We start from the raw sequence: 6963 nt of genomic DNA, 5'->3' as shown, positions 1-6963 counted from the left end.
AGATTTGGGGTGTTAGCCAAATTTGGGGCTAATTTGGGGATTTTGTCAAAGATGGTCAAATTGACCAAATTGGACCAAAGTGTAGTTGAACAAAATGAAATTGGGAATATTTTAGATTTATTGGGATTTTTTAGGAATTTTTTTTTGGAATTTTTGGATTTTGGGTCATGGAGGGGTATCTTGGTAATTTGGCCATTTTTGGAAATTTTGACAAATTTGGATGTATTCAAGGTGTTTGAAATGGGTTTTGATCAATTTTGGGTATTTTGGCAAAATTTGGGAATTTTAGCCAAATTTGGGTCCCAAGGGTAGTTAGGTAATTTGGAGGGGCATCGGGGCAAAAGACCAAGTTAGGCATTTCACATAGAATTGGATAGATATCCGTTCTAAATGAACCATGGATTAATGTATTGTGAAGATATGGTGTACCCTAGTTTCAAGTCAACACCCAGGGTCAATCCTAAAGCCAAGTAATCCTATAGGGACTCTTCTTGAATTCTCTTATAATGATCTTATCTACTAAATGCTAGAGGTTAAGATCAATATGTGGAATTTCAAGTTGAGTAAAAAGAAGAGTTTTGAATTTCTAATGGTGGGGGTATCTTTTCTAATTTTCTAAGACTAGTCAATAGGAAAGTCCTATAGCTAGACCTAGGCTACTAAAGAAGTTTTCTAGACCTCAACCAAAAGTGAGGTCAACAGCAACCCTTATCACAATGTTGCCTTTATCAGCCATCGATCGATACATCCTCCCATCACCACTTGCTACTTCTTTAATACATTTCATTTATTCATAAGAGGTTGAGCCAATTATCACATTGACACCATTATAAGGCTTTTAAATGGTGTGGGAGGACATGTGAAAGGGTTAGGAAAGTTGTAGGATGGGTAATAGGAGTAGGAGAAGGGATATCACTTGAAATCCAACTTGAAAGGTGATGGGATTACAAGTCGACAGTGGAATGTAATAGTTTTTCTATTGTAATTAGCAGTTGGCAACAAATTTGATGATGAACGAGCCTTTGAATCTCCTAGATAAATCAGCACATCGATTATATTTGTTCAGACACGCAACACATAAAAGAAATGTAAGACTATAACAATAGTAGAGAAAATAAGATGAAAATATCTCCAAATAAAATAAACCAAAACGGGTGCCTATTAAACCACAAATTAACATCATAAAATTGTTTTCAAGAAAATAAAATCCAATTTTAACTAGAATAATATTTTTAAATAAATATCCCACAAGGGTTGACGGCAACATAAGGTGAGAAAAATAGTGTTTTAATGCCCCTCCTGATCTCGTAATCACGTGAAATTGCAAAAATCCTGCTTTCAAAAGACCGTCTTGCATCACACATCTTTTTCAACCGGGGGAAGTGATAGATTTCTATAAAGCTCACTTGCAAGGCGGATTGTTTCAATTCAGTTAGCATCATCCATCCTCTTCAACTAGGGGAAATGGAGATTTCTATTAAATTTACTTACAGTGTGGATTGTTTGAATTACATTAGGCCTTCTTATTTTTTTTATTTCTTAGAAACTTTTGTATAAATAATTTTACAGCTTATAAAGTATTTTTTAATCTATGTGTAACATATTATTTATGCAATGTTAAGATAAAAATTTGTTACTCCATTTTCATTTTTTTTTATCATGTAATAATTTAACATTGTGTATGAGAATCAATCCCACCCTTTTGGGCTTTACAAACACTACATAATTGTTGATAGACATAATTTCAATAATAATGAAGCTTTTTACTAACATAAGAATCAAGTTTTCAATTAAGGGTATCATAATTTACTTTATTAAGGCCCTCCAATTCTATCCTTAATGAGCAGGATGGAGAAATATCATGCTCAAATATGTTAGCATTTTATATGACAGAACCCAATAAAAGTTTCATCATACTATGATAGAGTTATCCTCCCTTATGACCAATAATATAACTTGATTGGTTAACCCTACGATACTCATATAAACACCCCTTAACATCAAATTAAAGGTTCTTATTCATTGTGGCTTAATTATGATCACAATGACAATGTTAAGATAACTCACAGGTCTCACATTGTTCACTCTTAATTCTCTGATAAGTCATGACAAATTTATTTCAACCATATCTCATTAACATCTCTCATGAGGTTTTATGAGATAATCAACAACACCTTATTTAAGAGGGATTCCATTTAAGGGATGAAAACACGCCTCTTTGTTCCAATTTCAACATCTACCATTAGTTCCTTTGATATCGATAATCAACATCTACTATGATTTCCTCTGATATTGATAGTGTGCAACTCTACAAGTGCAAGATCTTTCACAATACTTCCTTCTATAAAAGCACTTTAAATTAATACATATTACATAAAAATTTATATATAGTTTATGTCTTATCATTCCTCAATTATATTCAATACGTGGTTGCGAGCAAGTAGTGTAAAAGGATCCACACAAAACCCTCACAATAAGAAGCTAGTTTTGCTTTGTCTACTCTCTTTTATGAGTTTGCTCAGAATTGCTTTGAGCTTTACACAACTTTGCCCATACTTGCTCTCTAATTCTTAGGGGACTGTCCTCAAAATTTTCAATCCTAGTAATATTTTCATGTAGATGAGTTAAGTCTCTTCACTAAAAAATTTTGCCCACCCCATTATGATGCCGAGACATCCCTTAAATATATTTTTACCAAATTAAAAAGGATAATCTCACAGCACATACATAGCATATAAATCATAAATTAAAAATAATTAAAATTTATCGCAAACTCTTTAGACCGTGTGTTGCAAACATTAACTGAAATCTTCCACCCAAAGACATAAATATAAAAAATTTTGCTTTTTTACTATATATTCTATTTTACCCACACCTTTTTTTTTAATTAAAAGAGCGTCTTGTGGCTCCCTACGTGTTGATATAAAAAATTGTTACAAAAAGAGGGAGGGAAAACGGATCCCCATCTAAAAGCCAAAAAAAATACAAGATAAATCCTAGGGGTTCCCCAATCCACAGTACAACTCCACACAAAGTAAAAGACGCACAACTCCACACAAAGTAAAAGACGACACAAAGTAAAAGACGCATAAGGTATAAATACCCAAAAATTACATAAGTACGATAGATAGAGTAAGAACATTTAAAATACACCCTTAAAAGTCGATCTAAATCAGCAATGAAGGGCGTCTCAAGCCAGTGTGCCGTCGAGCAAGCGCTGATATCGTCATTTAAGCCAAAGTGTTGCTCGTGACAAAAAAGTACCATCAAAAGAAAGTCTTCAAAAACAACATTAATCTCCCAATTCCCTGAAACCATAAGTCTGTAGCCAACTAAAAACACAACAGAAAAACAATGCAGAAAGTTAATATTAAATGCAAAGAAATTATAGATTGATAGGAAGTGATGAACCCACGGCATAGGGATAGTAGAGGGTTGATTCGAAATAGAAAAACAAAAATTTCCATACAACAAAGTAAGTTGAGAATAGTGGAGCAAAAAAAAAAAAAGGCAACAAGTTAACTTCTAATGTAAGACACATCTAATAAGTCCCCATTCAAGAGTAATTGTAATCGAGGTGGGGGCAAAATGCACACAAAAATTCTTCTTAATCCCTGTTTAGCAAGTCAATCAGCTGGAGGATTGCATTCTCTGTATATGAAATGCATCTGTATAACCAAGTGTTTCTTTTTAATAAAATCCTAAATAATGTTAAGCAAACAGAGAGTATTCCAGGTGATAGGAGAGGCCTTGTTGAACATGTTAACAATAGCGATAGAATCCGTTCAATATGTTCAATATGAATCTGAATCATATTGAAACAAAAAATAACCGCAATCTGTAAAGCATACCAAATGGCCAAACATTTCGTTTCTAAAGGTGTGGAGGCATAAACCGGGGAGGCAAAAAAACCGAGGCAGGTGCCCCTATTATCACGAAAAATACCCCCCGTCCCGGCGCCATTAACAATCCAGCTCCCATCAACATTCAGTTTCACCCAACCAACAGAGGGGGGTTGTCATCTTAGCAAAGAGACCATCCTACCCCTCTGGGGGCAAGCAGAAAGTGTCGAAAAGTGCCCGGAGATTTGGAGAAAATAAGCAAGAATATAAGAGGTGGTATTAGCAGGTGTTGGAGGACGTGTTTCATATTTATGAGCATTTCTAGCATCCCAAAGGAACCACAAAATAACTAAAGGGAAATGTTCCAATTTACCAACATAAATAGGTGCAGCCTTCCAAGCATCAATATAGTTATCCAACTCATAAAAATTATTCAATCTAGTCCAAGTAATACCGAAATATGACCCAACCTCATGCCAAACAATACGAGCATAATGACAATTAAAGAAAACGTGTGAAGCCGATTCAGCCTCACATTTGCAAATATAGCACCTCGAAGCCATGCACAAGCCTTTCAATTTAAGAATGTCATCCAAAGGCAAAAGCAGTAAAAAATATCTCCACAAAAAGAAAGATATAGAAGGGGATAGAACATCATTCCAAAGATTTTTAGTCAAATGTCGATGGGTAAAAGTATGCATATTTTGATACAGAAGTTTAGTTATGGAGATATGAGAGGTGAATTTCCACATGGGGAATCCTTAATAGTGGATGAAGGAAGTGGTATTTTTGTAACATGCCTAGCCTTATCCCCAACCAAATCCAGGAGCTTAGGCACATCCCAAGCACCGTCGTGCCAACAATCAGAAACAAGGACGTTGTTATCAAAATCAAAATGAGACATCGTAGAAAGATCCTCCATTCCCCAATGGTCATACCAAAAAGATAAATTACCATTGCCAATATCCCAAAAGATAAACTTTTGAGCAGCAGGTCGAACTTTAATTAAAGCTTTCCAAAGTTTAGTGTCACCCTTTTTCCATTCAACGATGGTGGGGTGGACTTGAGAGCAATATTTTTTATGAAGAAATTGAGCCCATAGCGACGTACCCATGCAAAATTTAAAGCTAATTTTACACATATTGATCTCAGTAATATGATTTAGATTCTTAAAACCTAAACCACCAGCAACCACCAGCAAAAAGAGGTTTGCATGCAAACTTTATCCCAAGTAGACCAAATTTTTCTTTGATTACTTCCAAACCATAAAAATGTATTGAAGAGCCTCTCCAGAGTATTTTGGGTACTCTTTTTCAGGTGAAGAACTTGTAGAGCATATAAGGGAAAGGTGTGGAGAACACTCTTAAGTAAAGTAAGTCTGCCACCATTAGATAAAAAAGTGTTTCTCCAATTGGTTATCTTGGCTTTAATTTTTTCCACAACATCATCCATTTGAGATTGTCTTTTCCTACCCCGGAAAATGTTGACACCCAAATATTTAAGCGGAAGGGAGGCCATCTGACAAGATGTATGGTTGACAACCTAGGAGGTTAAAGTAGTGCTAGCATGCTTACCAAAATATAAATGGCATTTATCCGTGTTAAAGGTTAATCCCGATGTGTGCTGGAAGTGCCTTAATGTTTTCATCAACTGTTTGAAAGCGTTTTTTCTTGTGTTAGAGAAAATTATAGCGTCATCGGCATAAGCCAGATGACTGACCATAAGCTTAGATTTGTGAGAAAATTGGGTGTAAGGGTGAAGCATCTGCATTTGATTCATAAGGCAAGAGAGGTAATCAAAAACGAGAATAAAGATCGTAGGAGAAAGAGGATCACCTTGTTTAATTCCTCCTAAAGAGGAAAAGAAACCATAAGATTCTCCATTCACAAGAACACTGTAGTAATTCTGAGCAAGCCAGGTTTGAATAATACTACAAAATTTAGTAGAGAAACCTCGAGCACGAAGGATGCTTAAAATAAAGTCCCAATTGATAGTGTCAAAAGCTTTCTTAATGTCAAGCTTAATAACCACATTGCCACCCCTACACTTCTTATCTAAGTCTTCAATAATTTCTTTAGCAAGGAGAATATTATCAGAAATTTCCCTACCCTGAATAAAAGCCGATTGTTGAGGAGAGATGATGGTTGCCAAATGAGGTTGTAAACCAGCCACAATAATCTTACTTATTACTTTAGAAATGACAGAGGTAAGGGAGATATGTCGGAAGTTATCCCAACAAAGTTTATCATTATTTTTGGGGATAAGCACAATTAGGGAGGAAGTGAAATATTTACTCGGGTTGTCACCCAAGAAAAAACTTTGAATGGCACTATCACTTCCTTCTTAATAATGTCCCAGCAAGTAATGTAGAAAGTTGAGGTAAAAGCCATCAGACCCCGGGGCCTCATTGGGGTTAATACCTTTAAAAGCGGCAAGGATCTCTTCTTCAGTAGGGACATCAGTAAGAGCAAGAGAAGAGGTATAATCCTTTTCCTCCTTGAAAAGATCCACATTAACAGGTAAGACCAAAGTTGATTGTTGGAAAATGTTAGTGAAATGTTGAACTGCACTGTTACCAATCGCTTTAGGATCAGTAAAAGATTCACCCTCAAAAGATTTGATTTTGAGGATTGTGTTTAAGTTATGTCTTTGCTTTATGGATGCATGAAAAAATTTAGTGTTCCTATCTCCACAAGCAAAATAAACATCATTAGCTTTTTGTTTCAGGAATCCTTCCTCTAAATCAATGGCTTGTAGAAGGGAGTCATGAGCTTGAGCTACATCATTAGCCCATTGCATAGTACAACAGTCTTCTGATTCTAATAAATCAACTTTTTTCTGCGCTTCAATAACTTTAGTGTGTACATTACCAAAAACTTGGTAATTCCATTTACGTAAGTGATGTGCTACTTTTTTATGAAGCTGCCATAAAATATACCAAGGGGTGCCAACAGTATCAGAGATCCAAGCCTGCTTGATGAGAGCTAAGAAGGAATCATGGTTGGTCCAGATATTAAAGAACTTAAATTTAGAAAAGGAAGGGGAATTAAAAAAAGCTAGTGTAAGTAAAATGGGGTTATGATCAGAAGCCGCAGCGTTTAAGTGTTGCACTTTAGAAATT

Source organism: Phalaenopsis equestris, unplaced genomic scaffold (assembly GCF_001263595.1).
Source record: "Phalaenopsis equestris unplaced genomic scaffold, ASM126359v1 Scaffold000002, whole genome shotgun sequence".
Taxonomy (NCBI): Eukaryota; Viridiplantae; Streptophyta; class Magnoliopsida; order Asparagales; family Orchidaceae; genus Phalaenopsis; species Phalaenopsis equestris.
The sequence above is the reverse complement of the archived record's forward strand: the minus strand, read 5'-3'. Positions refer to the sequence as shown.